We start from the raw sequence: 21,611 nt of genomic DNA, 5'->3' as shown, positions 1-21,611 counted from the left end.
TGTGTTTACAGTGAAAGGGAAGTCTCTTTGCAGATGGAGCGTAGGAATGGGAGAGTTGTGTGTCTCTGCAAGAGCTACATAGTCCTTCCAAAATCCTGCACCTTCAACCATTCAAGACCTGCTGTTTTTCTCTCCATGCCATCCTCAGAGAAGAAGAAAAAAACATCTGGAAGCTACTGGTGGCTCCAGGTTGGTTTAGAAAGTTAAAGGATGTGAAGGATTATACATAAATGCAAGCTCAATTAAGGCCAACACTGAAATCAAGAGCAACTCTGGCAGTGTGAATGGCATCACTCCATTTCTAAGACTTGAAGCTGCTTTTGGTCCAAGGTCTGATCACTCTCCTCTGCTCCCTCCATCAGTTCTCATGTCTTAAATGAGAGCTAGGTGCAAGTCCATTCGTCCCCAGGCTGGAAAGTAGTTGCCAGCTTTAGAGACATTTTAACCTTCTTTTTCCATTTGAGGTATGTCCTCTCTTCACCCATACTTCTTTGCTTTGTTTTTGGTTTTCTTCATTCCCATTTTTAAAGCTGATTACTTCCCTTCCTGCATTAGCTGTTCACCTGTTCCTCTGACTGAGGAATGGCTTAAATACTCTTTTGACATAGTCCCTTGAAAATGGGTTGCACGGCTGCGGTCAATGAGCATAGCATGGGAAAAACATGTTAATACTTTCACCAGTAACGCTGAGGATGGCTATAAATAAACCCTTCATTACAGTAGTTATATATTATTACATCATATAGCCACTTAAACCAGAGAGCAATTGGAAGTGTTGAATAATGTAAGGATAATCGCCTCTACATTAGTTCCACTGTCATTGGCATTATGTGTTTCCTGGTGACATCGCTGTGCTCATTGCTTCACCCAGTGTTGCGTGACATTGGTGGTGACGTTAAAGCATCAACAGTCCCTCTGCAAATGACAGACAGGACTTTGCATGACACATGTATCCTGGTATTATATAATAAGGGTGCTTCACTGGAGAATTTTGGCAGCATGTGTTCTTTTCCTAAGCGTTTCATTCAAACCAAGTGTCTGTTTCTCAAAGGTTTTCTTTAAAGCAATGGGCCCATGCTGCAAGGGTCCAGAACCCTCCATGTATGAAGGAGGGAGATTTGTATCACAGTGATCAACTATGCATCTTAGGAATCACCTCATGTTGTGCTGCTGAGACATGTTGGTTCCCAGGTGGGTCCTGCCCACTCTGCTGCCTTCTCCAGCAAGAGCCAGAGGCATAGCTGAGAGAGAGGGCACGAAACCAGAGATGCTCAGAGCCTGGCAAGAAGGAATTTCAGTGGTGATATGCACATTCATGTCATCTGAATCCAGTTAGGTGGTATACAGAGGATTTCCTCCCAGAATTAATCAAATTACTTAGATATGTTTTCAAATCACACAGAAGTATCATAATTCTTCTGAAATGTTTTGTTGTTGTTGCTGCTGCTCTTCTTCCTTTTTCTTCCTTTTGTTGCTGCTCTTCTTCCTTTTTCAAAACATTTTTTGGAATGGGTGGATACACGGTTGGTGTGACTGTGCTTAGACCATGGCTGAGTAAGCTTTCTTGCTGACTGTGGATTTCAGTTTCCCCAGTTTTGATATTTTTCCCCTTAAGGAAGCCCAGCAAAACAAAACCCCTTTCTCTTGGCTTGAATGTTTCGCTGCTGGTTTTTGTGGCAGGGATGCTCATCTCAATTACACTGTGGTCAGCAGCATTCAGTGCCTCACTGATCGTCACTTGTCAAACAAGCTCCTGTGTGGCACAGAAAACTGCAGAGAGTCTGAAGGATCTCCACCACAGTGATTGGAAGGGGCTGCTTCCAGAAGAAGTAATTTCAAATGTTGAGAAATCTCATCTCCAAACTTTGTCCTCACATGACATATGACCAATTTCTGCACAAAGATCTGCAGTTGACTTTTATTACAGCTCTGATTTAGCTGCTTCTTTGATTTATTGCAACAATGCACATTCAATATCTTTCTTCTGATGTGGAGGCCAGAAGTATAACTCTACTCATATGTTTGTATTCTCAGGACTTTGGATTTCGCAGATTCAGAAACTCATTCATAGAATCACAGCATTTAAGGCCAGAAGGAACCAAGAGAACATCTGGTATGACTTCCTATATTTCAAAGCCATTCAGTTACAGTCAATTAGCCCAGTACCGAGCCCAATAGATTTGCTGTATCTTCCAGAAAAACATCCAGCTCCGGACACACCAATATATTGGAATATGAACATATCAGAAGTTGGAGACTCATCAAATTACTTGATTTTGAAGCTCACATTACTTTAAAAATGTTCTTCATTTCTAATCCACTTTTGTTTGGTTTCACATGTAGCCATCAGCTTTTTCTCTGCTTCATAATTGAGTGGCATTGCCTGGCACCCTACATCCTTCAAAGAGTTGGAGTTGGGGTTTTTTTTTAATCCTGACATCTGGACAAAAAGCTGATATATCAGAAATATTTGTGAGTCAATTTTACTGCAGTTTTAGCTATTTAAAAACTTCTTGCACTGTTGTTTGCATTATCATTTGTCCTTAACTAATACAGAAAAAATTCGCTTGGGATATTTAAAAAAATATTTTTCAAAATACTTTCATTTAGAAAAATGAAGATAAATTGAACTTGCTGATGTAAAAACCAGACAGACATTTCTTGCTGAAACGAGGGCTCTGACCAGACTTGCCAAAGGACTTCTGAACACTTCACCCATCTCTCTGCACAGATGTGTTGTACATTACTACACTCTCCCCATCCCCTTTAGACATGGAGATGGAGATAGATCTGTGTTTCACACCATCAAGGCATATTTTCCATCTTTGAAACTATTTGTGCAGCCTTATTCTACATCCTTTCTATTTTTCAGTAGCTATACCATTTACTAGAACTCCTGATCCTGAAAAGCTTGATCATGGCAGTAGCTTGTCCTTCTGGCTATTTGTCAAGGACATACTTTTCTCACCATTGCAAATTTACACCAGAAGATTTTAAGTTTTGCTTCCTTCCCCTTTCTAAGTGGGCAGAAATTTTAATGATATACAAATGGCCTTCTGAAAGAGGCTCATTTCAATTTTCATTTTCTGAATTCTATGACTTTCTGCACTCCATTGAAGTGTCTTTGCTTTTCATTTATTTTAGGGTACGCAATAAATAGAAGTAGAAGAACAGTGAAGCATCAGATACTTGTCTCACATGGATTTCTCCATTTTTTGCAGTACAAGAAATTCAAGAAAGCTGCTGTTTCAGCTGAGGAATGCAATAACTGAACACTGGCAGGGAGAAATGCCAGTGGAATGTGGGTACCACCTATCCACTGTGTTGCTAATATTGTAGGTTTTACCTCTGGGCCTGAAGAGCCACGTCATCTGTGTGGCTGCAAGTTGTGCTCTGAACTTGTTTTGGAGAGCTGCTGGGTGATTCTAAAGACTTACAGCTAAGGAATGTGGCTGTGTCTCACACAGCACCGTTTAAAAGCATCCAGGCTGGGGCTGTTGGTCCCCAGGAACCATAGAGTGTGGAAGGGGAAGAAAATCATTCATTTTAAAAGCACCAGCCTTGGAGGAGCATCCCAGGGCTCCATCAGTGAGGACAATGCCAGCATGCAAGGTGTGGAGCAAACCAGAACACTGGGCCTTTTCTCAAGGACAACCATGAGACAGACGTACCTGAACACACAGGCATGGCCAGTTACTGCACCTTTTGAAGGTTTCTGGAAACGAGATATCAGTTCCTTGGGGTCATTTTGGCAACTTAAGGCATCCAAAAGGCTATGAAAAATGAGATTTTCTCTGAAACTACACTTTTGCTGGTAGGAAGACAACGTTTGGACAGAGGCACCCTAGTTGCTTGTAAAAAACTAGAAGAATGTAAAGTCTGTCACAAAGCCTGTCATTTCTGGAAGATTCTGACTTCCTTCTTTCTGGATTTTAACACTGTTCCATCATTTATGAAATAGTTACACATCCCATGCTGCTGATATATGACCCCCTTCCCCTATGGATTCTGCCAGTTTTACTGGGAAGGAGCTGAAGTCCAAAAGAAAAATAGAGGAGCAGAAGGACTGAGCCACAGGGGAAGCCTCTGGTAAAGAAAGGAGTTATTCTGCTTTCCTTTAGCCACACTTTCTCTTCGAGTATTACAACAGCCATGGTAGACAATAGCAAACTGGCCAGAATAGTGACCCATTACTGTAGATCTCCAAATATCAAAAGCATTTTGGTGTGGGTGTGCAGGCTCAGCCTCTCCTCTCTCCTTCACTAAAAAAAAAAAAAAAAAAAAAAAAGAAAAAGAAAAAAGAAAAAAAGAAAAAAGGTATAACACTACTGTGAGGGAGCCAAAGGGGATTTTTCTTTTTTTCTTAGCCCTCTTGCTACTTCTGTGGGAACCCAGCAGCATTGTTTCCAGAAGGCTTGGTCTCTGTCACCCAAGTGTTTGGCATGTTTGGGGACACCCTTACTACTTCCCTTTCCTCCCCTGCAAAAGTGTCCAACTCAGCTTTGACCACAAAGCCCAGGAGGCCTTGGAGTTTGTATAAAACAAAAGAAAAAGATTGCGAAAGGCAGTGGTGTCAAATAATGCTTCCATTTAGTAGGAATTTTGCTCCCCTTGCATTCCCAGGCAGCACCTGCTGTGTGAGGCTCTTGGCCAGCTCCTCTGAGCCTCTGTGGTAAAACAAACAAAAGCAGCAGGGAAAAAAATTCCTCTTTATAACGCCTGTTATCCTCAGGCTACTTTCCAACACTGCCTTGCCTCCCCATGTTGACTGTACTCTCCAGGGAAACAGGCTACTACCGGGCCAGAAAGCCTTGTGCAAATGGGCACTTGAGCAATGGAGGAAGAGACCCTGTCTTATTGAAAACAAGACTGTTTTCCTTTTCTTCCTTCATGTCTAAATGCAGAAGGGTCCTGATTGTTGTCCCTGACAAAAGAAAAAAAAAAACCAAAAGAAAAAAGGAAAACACCCTGACATCTCATTACTTCCATAGCAAAAGCAATTAGGAATTATCCTGCATTAGTGGAAAATAGGGCTGGGAAGGGATGGGTATCCTGGCTGGAGGGCCAGGGGAACATACCTTTGTAGATGTTTATAGTCCTCTGTTCAGCCCTGTTTATCCACTATTCCTTCTTACATGTCTTAGCATTCCAAGGCTGTTCAGAAGTTGTTTTCTGTTTCGAAGCATGGTGGAACTGGCTGTGCTGGAGGTCATTCATGTTTGTCTGGGGACTGGCACAAATGGCCCACTTGCTTTTTACCTGCTCAGCCTTCAGCTCTGCCACACCACCAGTGTTGCTGGTGGTTTGTGCAACCTTCAGGAAGCAGGTTAACCTCTCACAAGAGTTTGACAACACCTTTCTCATCTCACACTTCCCCTGCAATCCCTGCTTGCTTGGCACATGCTCAGTTGAGGAAGGAAAAATTTTTGATCCTACCTTAAGGCAACATCTTGCAGATAAGTCTCCTTAAGCTAAATAGCCCTGGGACAGAGATTCACAGGCTGCTGTGATCCCCTGGCCTGACCTTAGGAGTTGTAGGCATCACTTCAATTTCTGTAAGCAGAAAGCTTATGTCTCTCATTAACACTGGAATTTCCATGACTGCCACTGCTGAAGAAAGTTCCAAGCCACCTGCCACAGTCCACTGCTCATGCTCACAGAGCCAAACATCCCATCCCTAGAGCATGTCCTCACCACTGAGGTCTTCACTAAACAGCCACCCCCTGGCTGTGATTCCTTCTCCTGATCCCTTCTCTCCTTCTATATCCCTAAAGCCAAGCACGGCACATTGGCTTTTCCTGTGACTTTGTGATTTCAGGCCAGAGTTAGCATTGAACTGGCCAGAATGGTGCAAAGAGCCTGGATAATTACTGCTAGAATTGTGCTGCATAGGCCCCGTGTAACAAACTTGCCTCAAATAACCCATCTTGAATGTCAGAGTCCGTGCCGTATTGTGTTTCACATTGTGGCTGTGGGAGTGCTTCCCCAGCAGGAATCAGGGCAACAAATCCCTTGCTCTCGCAGGAGGGCCCCATAAAATGAATGATTCTGGATCTCACGCTCCTGAGGAGGTCTCGCTTACTCCAGCAGTTGCTGCTCATAGCGGGAGCGACCATAGGGGGCAGAATGAGGGAAAGGTGGTTTGGCAGGCTTTGCTGTATCATTAGCTCAGTGTCAGAGCAGGAACGAGCACCAGGGCTCCGCTCTCTCCTCCAATATATACTTTTGCATAAATATTAAAATAAAGAAATAAAAAAAGAAAGAGAGAGTGGATAAACCCTGAGGCTTAGATTGAATCAAATGTATCTGCTTGAAATCCTGCACAGCTGTTGGTGCAGGAGGCTCCCAGTTTCTCTCAGCTCAGACTTACCTGTGAGCAGCACCAATGTCAGTACGTTTATGGGGGGGCAAAAAATGAGAAATGCTTGCTCCATGTGCACCATGCCAAACCCCCCTACTGCCTCTTTGAGTAGCTTATGGCATCCCCTCTGCCAAGTCCTGTAGCTCAACATCCAGCACAGTTGCCTCTCCATCCACATCAGAAACCTGAACTCCCCCACTTCTCCTTGGGAGAGGGAGTTCAGTTCCCTGAACTATCTCCAGTCTCCTCTTATCTTGCTTTCCTTGTCAGCCAGTGAACTGTGAAGTGACAGCAGAGAAACAAAATGAACTCTGACCTCATTTTTTCCCCCTACAATTAGCCAGAACTGTGCCTTTTATTTTTTTTTCCTCCCCACTTTTTAAATGATTAATAAGAAAACTTGGTCCTTAGCTTCTGCAGTGAGGCGAGTGTGCTGACAAAGCACTGCAATGCCTCTTCCAGGTCACCCGGCAGCAGGCCATGCCTTTATGGAAACATAAAAACTGGAGGGACTATTTGAAGAATTTGTAGACTGAGACACAGGAATTTCACCCTTCAGACCCTGGCAACTGCATGTCTGTGGTGGACTCTGAGCCCCAGCGACTACCATGGAAAGGAGTAACTACTTAACCGCAACCTGCAAGCTGTGAAAGACTTTTTTCTTATTATGTTTCCTTTAAATATGCAGCCACTGCACTTTACCTGCTTCATGTGGTGATGGCCTTGGGCTGTGCAGCAAGATGGATGCAGTGGCAGAACACAGATCTGTAAACAGTATCAGTGGCAATGCACACTGCTCGCTCACTCCTGTTCATTCTGAACCTGAGCATCACTCTTCCATGTGTGCTCATCTGTCTCTTGAGTTTCCAAAGCTCCTGTTGCAGTGGGGAGTAGGGAATTAGGGCCAGGTGGAACTTATTCTTTTAGATCATCAATCCTATTTTTGTGCCTTCTTTATGCTACCTGTTACATCTGGAGACAGAAGAAGCCTCTGTGCACTCCCAGGCATTGCCAGGGTAGGAAGAACTCATCCCAGAAGGATGCTTCTGAGGGGGTAGGCAGGGGAAGGACCTTCACCAGCACAGGCAAAAATGGACAAAGCACTGAAAAGCAGCACTGGAAGGAACAATTTAGCATTGGCCTCTGGTTGATGGATTAACAACTGGATTGGATTTCTCCCCTAACAGCAGGTAGTGCCTGCCCTCCAGTCCTGTCAACTGGAAAGCATCGCTTAAGGAGCTGTTTTCCACATTGCTCCCAGCAGACCCCTCTGTATCGCTGGGGCTTGAGAAAACCAACGACAGGCCAATACATGCAATACATTCAAGACATTTTAAAAGCAGACAAGCATTCCAGTGGAGTTTGTCAAGCTGCAGGACTACTGCTGAAGGGGTAGTGGTGTAAGAGGTTTTTTGAAAGCATCCTTGGCATGTTAGAGAAACAATTTGCCCTTAGCGATATCTGTGAAGTGGCGTGTAGCACAAACAATGTGATTCTTGTCCTACCATGATGTCCTTGTGTATCAGTTGTGGGTCACTTAGTGGGAAGAGAAGGCCGTGCTCTTGGCTAAGGTACAGCAGTGGAACTGCCAGGGGGACTCTGAGCAGAGTAGAAGGCAGTGGGTGAGCATGGAGTCTCCTCAAGAGCCACAAATGCAATGGAAAGCCCTTCATTATACCTTTTGATACCATCCAGAGGATAAAATTAATTTCAAAGCTGCAGCACTTGCCTGAAAGTGGTGTATTCTGGAATCAAGGCTCTTGTGGTTTCACCTAAAGATGATCTACCCCATAGGCTTTTGGTGGCCTTGGTTTTGTCTGTTCCATCCCTTACGTCTGGGTGACAGGGCCTGCATTAGACTCCACAGACTCTCTCCACCTTTCTGCCCTTGGTGCTAACCAGCTCCAAAGTGGAGTGTTCCCCTGCCCTTTCCAGGAGGCCTCCCCAGCTCTTTCAACCTTTCTCACAAGAGCTGTTATCTGTCCAGATGTGTGTGAGGGGGAGGACTCCAAGAGAAGCCTTCTTCATTACCTCCAAAAAACATTCCCTTTTCTTCGGCAGATGCTTCCCACTGCTCTCACAGTGCAGCTGGGACAGGGAGAAGATGTCAATATTTATGGGGCTGGTAGATATGGTCTTCAGTGTGGCCATGGAAAAGGAACAAAAACAGTTGCTGTCCCTGGACAAGCTCTCTGAACCGTCAGAGATGCTCTGCTAGTTCATGTATGCCCCTTAATAAGCAAAAACTCCCATACAATTGTTTAGCAAATTCTAGTTTCTAGTCATCATTATGAACTTTTTTACTGTAGTACCTCCCAGAAGCAAGTCTGATTGGGGTCCTGTCACGCTATGCAATCTTCAAGCTGCCAGAGAGGCTGAATTCCTTTCTCTAGGAGTTGACAGTCCAAATAAACAAGGCAGACAAAGGAGAGAAGGGGAAACAGAAGCTCAGGAGAGGTGAAGTGAGTTGTCCAAGGTCACGCAGCAGGTCAGGGCCAAAGCTGGGAGCAGAACCCATGCTGCCAGCTCTTGCTCTCAAGTCCTATCTCCTGGGGGAAGGCTGGGCCAAAATAATTTATGAGACAAAGAACTTCTATCACATCCCTCCTGGCACCACGAAGTTCTTCAGCGTGTGCAAATAAAGCACAGCCAGATAAAGAGGCAGCTGGGCACTAGTTATATTTTGGTTTGCTAGGTCTTTTTTTCTTCATATGTTAGAAAATTTCTTTACCAGCTAAAATGATCATCTGGGTAGAAGTATCAGAGTCAAGGAGGAAGATTGCTTTGGGGCACTGACCTGCAGATCTGGATGGTGGAGGTCAAGGTTGGATGGTACCTTCTGGAAGAAAAGTGCTGACTCCCACCTCCTAATTCAGCATGGTTCAGAGATGAGATACCCTTCTGCTGCACACTGGCACTGACACTATGGTGGAGATGCCAACAAACAATCTGGGCAGGAGGGAGAAGGGAGAAAGAGAAGTCAGTTGAGATAAAGAAACAGCTGTGTTCCATCATGATTTTCCTATGGAGTGAGATGAAGAAGCTGATGAGGCTTCTATGAGGCAACTTCTGTGAGGGCAACCAGGCAACGGACCTAGAATCTTCATCTGGTTTCAGAGCATGGTGGAGGTGATGTGGCTGCTGCTTGCAGGGAGGTGATAATCTTGGGACTCACCTCACCCTGTCTCCCCTGAGAAGCAGGGAAAAAACCAACAAAGAAGCAAAGCAGCCTTCTTAAGGACTCGCTTGTTCTTTGGCAGAGCTGTGGAACCTAGTGTTCTCTCAGTCCCACTGGAGGCATCACTACTTTCATGCCCCATAACTGATCTTTCATCTCTTTCTCAGGAAACAGAGGGTCCTGCTGTACACAGCATCCATCCAGGTGCATGTACTTCACCATCAAAATGGTATCAGCCTGCTCTCCCTTTAAGCAACAACTCTGGCTGGTTTGCCCTTATACTGTTGTGGTAGGGAAGGAGAGCTGGAGGCTGGACTGGGACATCTGATATGTGTATGGAGGGGCTGTCAAGCTGACTCAAGCCCTGAAATCCCTGTATCCCCTGTGCTATGTAGCAGTAATCTGCTTAAAACTAAACTCCCTTTCATCCTGGCAGTGTTGTCCCACAGGGAGCACAATTCTGAGAAGTGCTGTGGCACCATGGGTTTAGGAAGCTGAAGTAGTGACCATTCTTGGTTTTGCAGTTGTTTCATTAACAGATGTTAAACATAAGAATGTTCACTGCCACTTCCCTCTTGCCCCTCAATTACTTTTCTTGCAGTGCAAGATGGGCCTTATCTCAATGGCAGGGCTAGGCAGGTGGAAGCTGCTCAAGCCATCCTGGCTGGCTGAAATGCCACTGGCTGATTTTTTAAATTGTCTGCAAAAGGTTCATTATCTCCTGCATAATGTTTTGTTGCTCAGATGCTTGAGTGCTGTAAGGACATGTGCCAGCCATGCACTGGGTGGTCCTGATGCCCTCATACCTCCCTCAGCCCATCCAAGCCTCACTAAATTCTCAGGGCAAGACAAGGACCACAGCAGATCAGCACTGGAATAGGAAAGACAGCCCAAGAGAAAATATTGGATGTCTTTGCATGGAAGAGCACTCATATCAGCCCATCTTCCCAGCATACTGTTCTGTGAACCAGGCTGTCTGTCAAATAAAAGAGCAAGAAGAAGGAAAACAAACAAACAAACAAACAAACACCCCAGCAGAAAGCACAGAGCTATTTACATAGCATGACAGTTTAGCAATGGACTCCCAGAAAGTCTGAATGTTGTCCCTGAGGTCAGGTTATTGAGTGCTACATCTGACAGGGGAGTTGTCACAGCTGTCCAACATCACCTCCAGTGGAGATCATCACAAAATCTCTGCGTGCTGCCAAATCCAGGCAGTGAAAACTGCCAGGATCTGCTCATTCCATCCTCCATCAGGCGTTGCAGTGGTGACGTCAGTGTGATCATGCATGAAAAGTGCTGTACCTTTGATGTCAGTGCCACTAAAATCAGCAGAGATTTCTGACTGATCACTTGTGAATGAGAGCACTTGAAGCTGCTGGCCTGGATGTTTGTTTGAATCTTGCCCAAGTAGGTTTTTGGCCTGTAAATGAGCAGAGCTAACCAGGATCAGAAGGACTGGTTAATCAGCAGGGTCAGAAATTAATGTAAGACAGCATTCCTCAGGGTATTTTGGTGCCTCTACCTCCAGTCAAATCCCAAAGAGGGCAGAGGAATGTGAAAGTTGAAAAAAATGTTGAGAGAACTTTTCAAACTCAGTTGAAGAGTAAAGTTAAGTCTTGTTCAAGTCTGAGGCAAAGGCTGGGTATGGGTCTTCATCTGCCAGAGGAGGTTCAGCCCTGGTTCAAGCACAATGTCATGGCCACTGGGCAGGAATAGGAAGGGAGGAAGTAAGAAATTAAGAAAGTAGATTCAGCTTAATACTTATTGAACATCTGATTGCAAGAGGAAAAAGACATGGTTTAGCAGATCTGCCACTCTCAGCAGTTTCAGTTCAGTGGAGGACCAAGACATCAGTGGTTGAGCAGGGGCATGAGTTACCTGCCTTAGCCCCATGGCCAGGGAAAGCCCCCATGACTCCAGCTGTGCCATGCATGAGCAGCCACGGGGGCCTGAGGCCAGCACAGCTTCAACCCCTTTCACGCAAGAAGAGCAGGGAACCAAGGCCATAGGGCTGCTGTGACATTTGAGGTGCTCTAGAAGGACTTCATGGTCACCCACCTGCCATGCCAACAAATCATCAATCCTCTGTGCTGCCACCAGTTTCGTGTGTGATTTTGGACAAGTTAGTCAGATCTTATTCTTTTAAGAAGTCCTCAGGACATCATGGAGATTAAAAGCAGAAAACTGAAGCTCTCTGATACTGTGGAGATAAGGGAAAGATAAGATGTAAGTACAAAGGATGGGAGTTAGGCACAATACACATTCACCAATCTCAAGGCAAGCTTAAGAAGCTCATTCATGCACTTCTGAATTCTAATAAATGTCCCTTAAAAGGAAAGCAAGTGACACTTATAGGTAACCTGAGGTGCCATTTAATTGGGTGTCTTGTAAAATACAAGCAGGCCTTTGATGTTGGTTTCCCTCCATGCTTCACTCTTCCTCCCACTTGAAAGAGTTTGAATTGGCCAGAAACAGCAAACAATGACACAGAGAGTGTTTAACCATTAATAAGGGTGGACAATGGTTAGGGAAGTAGCTAAATACACTAGTTATAGCTAACCAGCTGTCTTCTTGTCTCCATCTTATTGAGCTTGGGTTGGGTTTTTTTTGCAAGTTGGCCCTGGTTAAAGTCTTTTCAGGAGTTAATGAGCCAGAGGAGAATCATTTTCCCCATGGGCATGTTTCAAGCCTATGGTTCTTGCAGGTTTTCTTTGCTATTGTGTGCGGGAGCATGGCTGCGGTCAGGGTGGTAAATGCTGGTTCTCTGCTGAAGGGCTGCACAGCTGGGCACTGGCCTGCCTCTTCTCTCAGCCTGGCCTCAAGGCCCACCTTAGATCTTGGCCAAACTGACTGGTGCTTGGGCAAAGGCAATGTCTGGCCCAGTGCATCATCAGCTTCAGCTGTTAGCAGAAAGAGACATTTCAGGCTACTGTCATGCACATCCAGCTGCATAGCTGAACTCAGCTGAGGGCTACTGGGGACACAGGCACATTGCAGCCTCTCCTGCCATCCTTTACCTCCACCTGGGTCAGTCCCTCCTGGGAAAAGGACTCAGAGTACTCGTGGCCTTTGGCTGCCTGGCTGTGGCTTCACAGGAAGGAGGACAGCCAGCAGAACTGCACACAGCAGAACCTCCCCTGGGACTTCCCTCATTTCTCAAAGAAACCAGTTCAGAAACATCCCAGGGTCCATACAGTAAAACTCAGCACTAAAGCCTGGAGCCTGGGTTTGTTCTTCAGCCATCTGTTTAGGAACATCAGTAGAAGAAAAATAAATAAGGTACTCTGAGGTGTTTCTGGATTGCATGTGTATTGATAGTTACATAACAAGAGAGACTGTTTAATAGATTGAATTTAAAAAAGTTGCAGTATCTACATTTGTCCAAGAGCAGGGGTAGGGATAGGGGAAGAGGGGCTGAGCAACCCTTTTTGGGTTGGCACTAAAAACTAGCATTTTGGGGAGGGGTCAAAGTCTGTGGTCAGAGAAGTGACTTTAACCAGCTGCAGCCTACTGCCTCTCTGCCCCTTGAGTAACAAGCAAGCAGCTTTGAAGATTGATAAAAACAAGTTTTCACTAAAGTCAGCACTCCCAATCTCAGGCTAAGCTAAAAGAGGGAAGTTCAGGCCAGTGTTTGCTTCTCCCACAGCCAGGCCACCAGCTGAATCCTGACCTCAGCATGGTTTTGGCAGGTGACAGTTTAAACCAGGAAGGACAAGGACAGGAATATGAATGTACCAAATGCACCAAGAGTCACCTAAATCCTCCTCTCCAATGTGAACTGAAACCCAAAATCAACAATTTCAGAAATTCCAGCAGAGTTCAGAGCTCTGACATGGTCCATATAGTTTAGAAACTAAAATAAACATCCTGACTTCTGATTGCATAGAATACTGAAAGCAATCTCACTTCTTGCTCAGATACCCATGTGAGACTTGCAGTATTGCCAGATAGGAGAAAAAAGCTACCTTGATTTAACCTATAAGCAGTGTTCAACCTAGGAAAAGCAGGAAACATTCAAAGGAAATATACCTGGGAGGCAAAGTAGTTTTGATGAGGTCCCCTTTATTGATTCTGATCTGCCATGAGGGATGCTTCAGGTACTGGCCTAAACTAGTTGCTATGAGAACTGTTTTCCAAACTTCTGAAAATTTTGTTCCCAGCTTTTCTGTGAGCACCTCATCTGCTCCTGCTCTTGCTAGTGTCGCTGGACACGGTTGTTTTCTAATGAAGTGATGGAACTTGAGAAGTTGTGCATAAAATGCAAAGGGGCTGATAGGAAAAATCCCAAACTGGGCTCAGAAAGAAGAAGAATGAGCAAGCCATGTTACATAGATGGACTGGTAGTTCTGTTTTCTCAGAGCTTCACATAAAACACTTAAGATACCTTCAAAACCTAGAAAAGAACACTCAGATGATTTATTAATAGGGTCTCAGGGTCTTTTTACTCCATGTTCTCTATATTCATAATACTATTACTGAATCTAAAATATTTTTGGTGCAGGACTCCCCAGAGTTGAAACCACTGACAAGGGACTATTTACATTAGCTGACACTGAAACTTTTTTTTTCCCCCCACGGACAGTTTTATTTTGGAGAAAGTGATATTTTCAAGTTAAAAACCTGAAACTCTTTCAAAGGAAAACTCCTGATCACATTGAAGAATGAGCACATAAAAAGGCCCTGTAGCCTGCACACTGAATTAACCTGACCCTCTGGCATCTGCTGGCTTCCTGGCAAGCCTTGGCAGGTGGCTCTCTCTCCTACACCAGTAGAAACTTTCACTTGCTCTCACTGTACTTTGGGTCACAGAGCGGGAACTGGGAAATGTGCTGGAATCCATCTTTCTCCAAACCACAATGTTTGCTGATGCTGTTTGGTTCTGTCTGATAAAACGCAAACAGCAAGACCTGCTCCACTCTCTTCCTCCCTCTGATGGAGGAATGAGCTCAGCATGCCCTGGCGTCTTAGCCAAATCCCACGGGGGTCATGTAATTGCATTCCTGCTCCATCTGCCTCAGTTATCCCACTTGGACATGTTATGTCTCTGTGTTTCCTGTTGTGGCATCCTCAGCATTCCCCAGCACATTCCCAGCCACATTGCTGCTCCGTGTACATCACGGCCCAGGACTCACTGCTGGCGCACATGCAGGCCGGCAGAGGCAGTGGATGCATTCCTGGGATAGACAGGTAAAAGCTCCTTCAGGTCCATTCTGAACCCAGGACATTCCAGTCATGGCATATCTGAGGATGTGAACATGTTTGATTCTTTCCTTGGCACCATATTGACAGAAGGAGACCATGGGGGAGTCTGTATTTAGTCCTGATTTTAGGGGATCAATGGGATAAACCAAGAGGGCATTCGTCTCCTCATGCAGTTTGCTATTGGAAGTTTAGTGAGTGTTTTTTTAGAAAGAGCACAAAACTCATGAGTGCTGAAAGCTGTTGTAAAAACACCTCCCAATGAGCAAATTAACAGCAGATTCCCAGATCTTATCAACCAGGATTCTGCATGAGACCCTAAATGATGGAAAAATCTATTTTAAGAATGTTTAGGGAACTTCTCAGGACATGATAATTTAATTTTTTGTGTGTGTGTGTGTGTATGTGTGCTGAATATAATATTTTGTGCACTGCTCCAAGTACAGCCTCTGTTCAATACCCAGTGCCTGTGCAGACACACAAGGTGGTGAAATATGGTGGGTAGGGGTCTCTTCTCTGGGAGAAAGGAAACTCACTGTAGAAGCATCCACTTTCAGCCAATATCACTGTCTTGCTTCAAAGGTAAAAATATATTAAATAAAAATCCCTTGATTTTCAAGGTCCAACTGATCTGTATTCTTGTCCATTTAACTATGTGGCTGAATGAATGAGCAATTCATGAGTGATTGGGATAAGAGATGGAAAATGGTGTAAATAAGGACACTGGACAAAGAATACCATCAATAATGTGATACCATTGCCTATCTTGCAGAAAAAGTCACATAGATAAAACGCATTATTACAAACTTGTGAAGTATCAAATATTATTTTCCATTAGAACTTAAAAATGTCTTTGGGTCTGCCTGCAAAATATTCATGAATTTTTGGCTTTTTACTTGCCTGGTTGCATCCTGTCCTGGGCCTCATCCTTCAGGCAGAGATGGGTAGGCTATTTCCTCATCTTGTCCCCATGTAGGACTCTGGTCCTGTTTTTGTGATTCTGATCCTCTTTTTGTGCTGCACAGATGATGGGAGGTGTAGTGACTTTAGCCTGGAAACAGGCAGAAGTGTTCTGTGTTGCAGCCACAGTAATGATCCCTGTGTTGTCTTCCATCATGGAAAATCTCATAAATGAATTTAAAAAGGAAAAAAAACCCAGTCAAATGGAGTGGATAGAGGAGGTCTGGCTTAAAAAAGGAAGGTGCAGCTCAACCCTACCTGCCATGGATATGCCTGAGGGTAGCCAGGGACAGACACATGAAAATCACAATAAATATTGGGCAGAAAGAAGGGAGACACCATTGTTTGGCTCCTTCCCTCCCATCCTGCTCCTGTTTGTACAATCTCCATAATGACACATGTATCTTGGCCTGCTGGACTTTAGACTTGGGTGTATGTTGGGTTTTGGGCACTGAGTTCAGAGCCCAAAATTCGAAAGAGGATGAAAACACTTTTCCAACACCACTTAGCTGGAACAAAAGCATTTCTGCTACCCTGCCTGACACCCTGGCTGGCAAGAGCACCCACTGGGTCCCAACCCCACTGTCCAGGCATACAGCCAGCCTCTCCTCACCCAGGAGAGCAATAAATTAATGTTCATATGACAGAGCAGGGACCCAGTTCCACCACACACACTGGAAGAAGCAGACCCCAGCCCTCCTACTGCCCATGCAGAGCAGCTGGAAAACCTGGAAATATAAATTCAAGCCAGAGGCAGGCAGAATAACCTGTTCCCAAAACCACTGTGAGATGCTCAGCCTCAGGATTGTGCAAGCTTTAACAGACTCGGAGCTGTAAAGTGCTGGAGGAGAAAGGCTTACCTGGGCTGTGGGCTCACCAGCTCTGCAGTGCTACCCCAGCAAAGCCCTGCCATACAGTGAGAGCTGGCAACAGGGAACCTCACAGTGGGTGAAGAGGGTCTTTGGGAGGCTGGGGGACCTGGAAGAAGCTTCTGACTAGCTGCCAGGATTTAAGAATAGCAGAAGTCATTGCTCAGAACCTCATTTGTACCTTGAAAGTGTTCTGGCATCCAAGCTGATTATCAGCTAGTAAAAAACTGTGCCAAAAGCTGAACCAGAAAGGGGCACTTTGGTAGAAAGGAAAAATCAAAAACAAATCTGTCGCTTCTGCCCACGTCTCCTGGAGGTGGAGGTGCGAAGCTGCTAAAGGGCTCAAGTAGAAGTGTAGCTATTGCAGAGAAGTTCAACTGGACCCAGCAGTGTGATGAGGCAGGGACCATCCTCCTGTCCCATTTCCCCAACCTGCAAACTCCCAGCAGATGGCTGAGGCTGAGGGCACATACAGATGCAGAAGGCTGTAAGAACTACATGGATTTTGCTGACTTGGGCTCCAGCAGCTCTGGTTTTCTTCATCTGAAACCTTGAGAAAACCCATTGCCCTGCAGTTGTATTGCATGAGTAGCACTGGAACAATCAGTGTGAAGTTTTGTAGAAGGTGAGGGAGACGTAGGTACAACTTAATCTGATATTTGTTTGATACATTCCTTTGACATAGCCAGTGATTATAAATCTTGCAAGATACTGCTAATGGCCTAATTAGCCTTACCACAGGAGTCTTTGAAAATAATACTGCAGGGGTGATGTCAGATTTACCTTAATTTTAAGTGTATACAGAATATCTGTGGCATGAACAGAAGCATCAGGACACCCAAAAGGCAATGTCAAGCCCTCACAGGTTAGGGAGTTAGAGCTTTGAGATGTGTGTTTTCTCATTTCAAGTTGCCAAGTGCAAGACATGAGAGATTGGATGTGTGAAGGTTGTCAGCCTTTTGGACTGGACCTGGGGCCAGCCAGAGCCATGCTGAATATGCATAAAGAGCTACAAAAAAGCTAATCAGGAAAGTTGAAATTTATATGGTTCTTGCTAGGTAACACAAGGAGTGGCTGCATTTTGCTGATAATCTCTTGGCACCTTATTTCTCTCACTCTGAAATTAGGGTGATGGTTTGCTCTTATCTCACAGGTAAGCCACAAAGATACATTCATTAAAGTCTGCATAATATTTGTAAAGGATGCAGACACTGGGATGAGACCCTCACAGAAACACCCAGAACTAAAGCCTAAGTTAAGACAATATTTTCTAAGCGGGAGACATCCATCTTGTGACAATGTTTAGTTACAGTGACTTTTCTCTCTGCAATGCCAGCCAAGCCTCTAAATCATTGCATTTGATGGATGCTGGGGCAGCACGGCCACAATTGCTCATTGTCAGGCTGATACAAAGGTCACAGCTTTGCTAAGCTTTGGATCAAAATCCAAAACATTCCCTGTCACGTCCCTCAGGTTTGAAAGAACAATAAATTTACTAATTTAGCTTTAGTGTTGGGTAGTAGCTGGTGCCACCTTTATCTGTTTCTTCTGAAAAAATAAATGCAACATCACCATCCCCAAAGGAGCATCATGATGCTGCAGCATGCTGTTAACCTTCACAGCATAAGACAAAGGCTTTGGGGGAAAGGTGAAGGAGGGCAGGATTTTGTAGGATGACTCAAAGGCTCTGCAACACCTCCATTGCTGAATGGCTTCGTGGAAGTGGCTGTGTGCCCCTGAGCTTTGTGAGGAGTGATGATGCTTGAGAATCAGACCCTGGATGCCCACTGGAGCCTGCCACAGCTGTGGCTCAGTGGCAAGGACACTGTTATTGAAATGATAGAATAAAAAGGGATCACTCTTTTGGGGTGATCACTGTAGAGGGGATCACCTACTATTGTGGCTCGCCCTTTAAAAACTAGTATACAGTCTCGGCATTATAATTAGCCCAGATGGTTTCAAAAAGATGCAAGAAGTAGGCACAGATAAACCATCTCTGATTCTAGCTTTTAATACCAAAATACCTTTTTTTGTTTTATTTACTTTCCCAACTTTGGTTTACAGGTGCTACTATGAGGTTGTTGACACCATTGTTGCCTAAACACACACACTTCCCATTTCCTTTTGAATCTGGATGTATTCTTGGAGGAACCCAAGGGGATCACTGAACCACATAACACACCCAGATTGGAGATGGACAGAGGGGGTGAGAATGAAGCCAGAGGAGGAGTGAGTAGGTTGGGGGTGATGAAAGACTGATGCCTATGAGAAGGTTCAATTGTGGCAGAAATGGAGGAAGCACTGTGGACTTTATTCTCCGTCTGCGGGAACATCAACATTGAAATCTCTGCTTGTATCTGGATTTGTTGACACAAAATCCATTGCCCAGATGTGGGGGGTTGGAAACAGTTTACCTGTTACATTGCCAGTGCTATCTCAGGAACACAACTCCACAGGCTGGAGCAGTTGTAGTATATCTGTCTGTCTCTTATCTAGTGTGTAACCTCCTGGACTGAAGACATAATGTACTGTCTATCCTTTCTGTGATAAAAATAAAGCATATAAAACACACATATACACACACACACACAATCCCAGGCCAAAAATTACCTTAGGGGAACATACTGTGACTAGATAAGAAGGTACTAGTTGGCACATAGTTACCTCTTTGCTTCCTAACTAGGACACTCAGTTTGGTGTGGGGCCACAGGAGAAGGGGGAGAGAGATGTCATGGGATGGATAGCAAGATAAAGAGAGAGGCATGGAAAGAGACAGCTCAAGGAAAAAGAAATCAAAAGCAGACTGGACTTATTCCAGGTTTTCATAACCCCTCCAGCCAGCTGTAAAATCTGAGAATTTTTGGGCCATGGGCAGCAAGTCCTGAGGGACTGAATAGGAGGTTTTGGGGGCTTAGAGCATCAACTTCTACATGAGATAAAAACTGGCAAACCTCCTGGAAACTGGAAATGCTTCTAGAAAACTCCTGGAGAGTTGGCATCATGCATGACACTGCATGTTGCTGGTGCTTTACACCTTGCACCCCCTGAAGGTCAGCTTTCCTGCTGGGAGCAATCTGTTCTCTTCTGGGGGCTGATTTTTTTCCACCTCTCCTCTGCTACTGGTTCCCTTCAGCAGTTCTAGTAAATTTGTAGGCAATTTCTTCTGAATGACAGATGTGACTGGGCACATGGGGAGGCTCTGCTGCCAGGTCCTGAAAGCTGTGTCCAACCCATCAGAGGATGGTGGGTTTAGGAAACACTGAAGGAAAGAGAGCTTTAAAGGAAAAGGTGGAAGTGAAAGAGAAGAAAAAACAGAGGCTCAGCATGTTTATGAAACAAACGTTGCTGGAGATCCCGAGCCCAACTCAACATCCAAGGTCACCAGACTCAAACCCACTGCTCAGTTTTTCACTCACTGTGGGTTCTCTGTGTAGATCCAAAGCAATATAATGGATGAAGGAGAATTGCAGTTATAATCAATCCTTATCACCAGTGTTTACACAGTGCTTAAAAACTGTCAGAACCACACCAGTGCTTCCCTTCCTGTCAACAACTTCTGTTGGCTCCACAACTTGACAAACAGCAAGGCAGTGGCAGCTCCCACATCCTAATTTTGTATCATTCTGCACCCAGGACCTCCCCGCCCCTGCCCTACACCACTTCCCAATATCTCTCTCCCTCAACATTTCTTGCCCTCAAGCACCTTCAGGGAAAGCAATTTTTAGAAATCCAGCAGCTGGATGAGATTTTTGGTTTATCTTTCTTTTGGACAAGGTGATAGCCTAGGTTGTAACCTGCTTCTGCCTTGAGGCTCCCTGCATGGGAAGGGCAGTTGTGCTGGTACCCTGCCAAGGATACATTTTACAGGGGTCTGCTGGCTGAAGGATGTCAGCAGCCCAAAAGATCACCAGTTGTGGGCAGGGCTCTTTGGAAACATTTTCACAACTAACTGGCTTATATAGTGGAGTAAAATACGCATTTCCCAAAAGAGGGCATCACATTTTCACTTTGATGGATGGGCTCAAGTGTTGAGTCAGAATGAAAAAATAATATTTGTGGAAAGCCCACATACTTCAGAAGAACTTAAACCTTCTTTTTCCTTTGGTCTCTTTGTAGTATTTTTAAGAAAAAGTTAACTCAAATTTTAAGAACTGTGCTGGGATGGAATAGGAAAACATTTTGTTCTGAAAATGTCAATATTACATATTTGGATATTTTCTGTATTTGTTTTTTTATAACAAACAAAACAAAATATTGAAATTTATACTGGCTTTGCTAAAAATGTCAGTTCCATCGAAACAACATTTTGCAACGAGAAACTGGTTTATGCTTCCCCCCCTTTTTTGCTGACTGCTTGCACTTTCTTCAGAAAAAGTGTCCATCTGGGTTTTACTGGGAACAAACACTTTGTGTTTGTTCCAGGGGCTTTTGCACGTGCAAAAATGCCTTTGGTTGTTGGTGCCTGCATGGCAATGCACACACCAGGAAAACCTTCCTGCTCACGGAGCCTTCACCTGCAACTTGCTTGGACTGAGTGAAGAACTGAGCTGCAGCCAGCTCATGAAATAAATTCAAGCATCCTCTGCCTCAGCCATGTGGACCGGCCTTCCCAGGAGGGAGACGCAGCCCTTTATTCCTGTGCTGCCAGATCCAGCACTGGTGCCAGCCAGGCCCTGCTGCTGCCCTGCAGTAAAGCCACCTGGCCTGTACACCCTTGGGCAGAGCCAAATCTGCACTGGCCTTGGGCACTCCAGCAGGAGGTTGTGAGAAAGGACAGCTCAGGAGCCATCACAAACACAGGTTGCACTGTGAACACCAGTCAGTCTGCAGACAGTTTGAGTCAGTGAGGCGTACTTCCCATGGGAACTCTTAGTCCTGGCTAACTTCAGGCAGGACCAATTAGAGCAGGGAGTAAATACACTTAGCATGCTCAGGAAAATACATCTAAAGCTGTTTATACACATTCCTTTGGACGAGTCAGCAACAAAAATATCCTTACAGCTGTTTCCTCCTTCCTTTCTTCCCCCTCTCTCTCTGTGCC

The sequence above is a fragment of the Vidua chalybeata genome, chromosome 6, assembly GCF_026979565.1.
Source record: "Vidua chalybeata isolate OUT-0048 chromosome 6, bVidCha1 merged haplotype, whole genome shotgun sequence".
NCBI classification, from domain to species: Eukaryota; Metazoa; Chordata; class Aves; order Passeriformes; family Viduidae; genus Vidua; species Vidua chalybeata.
This window is presented reverse-complemented; position numbering follows the sequence as displayed.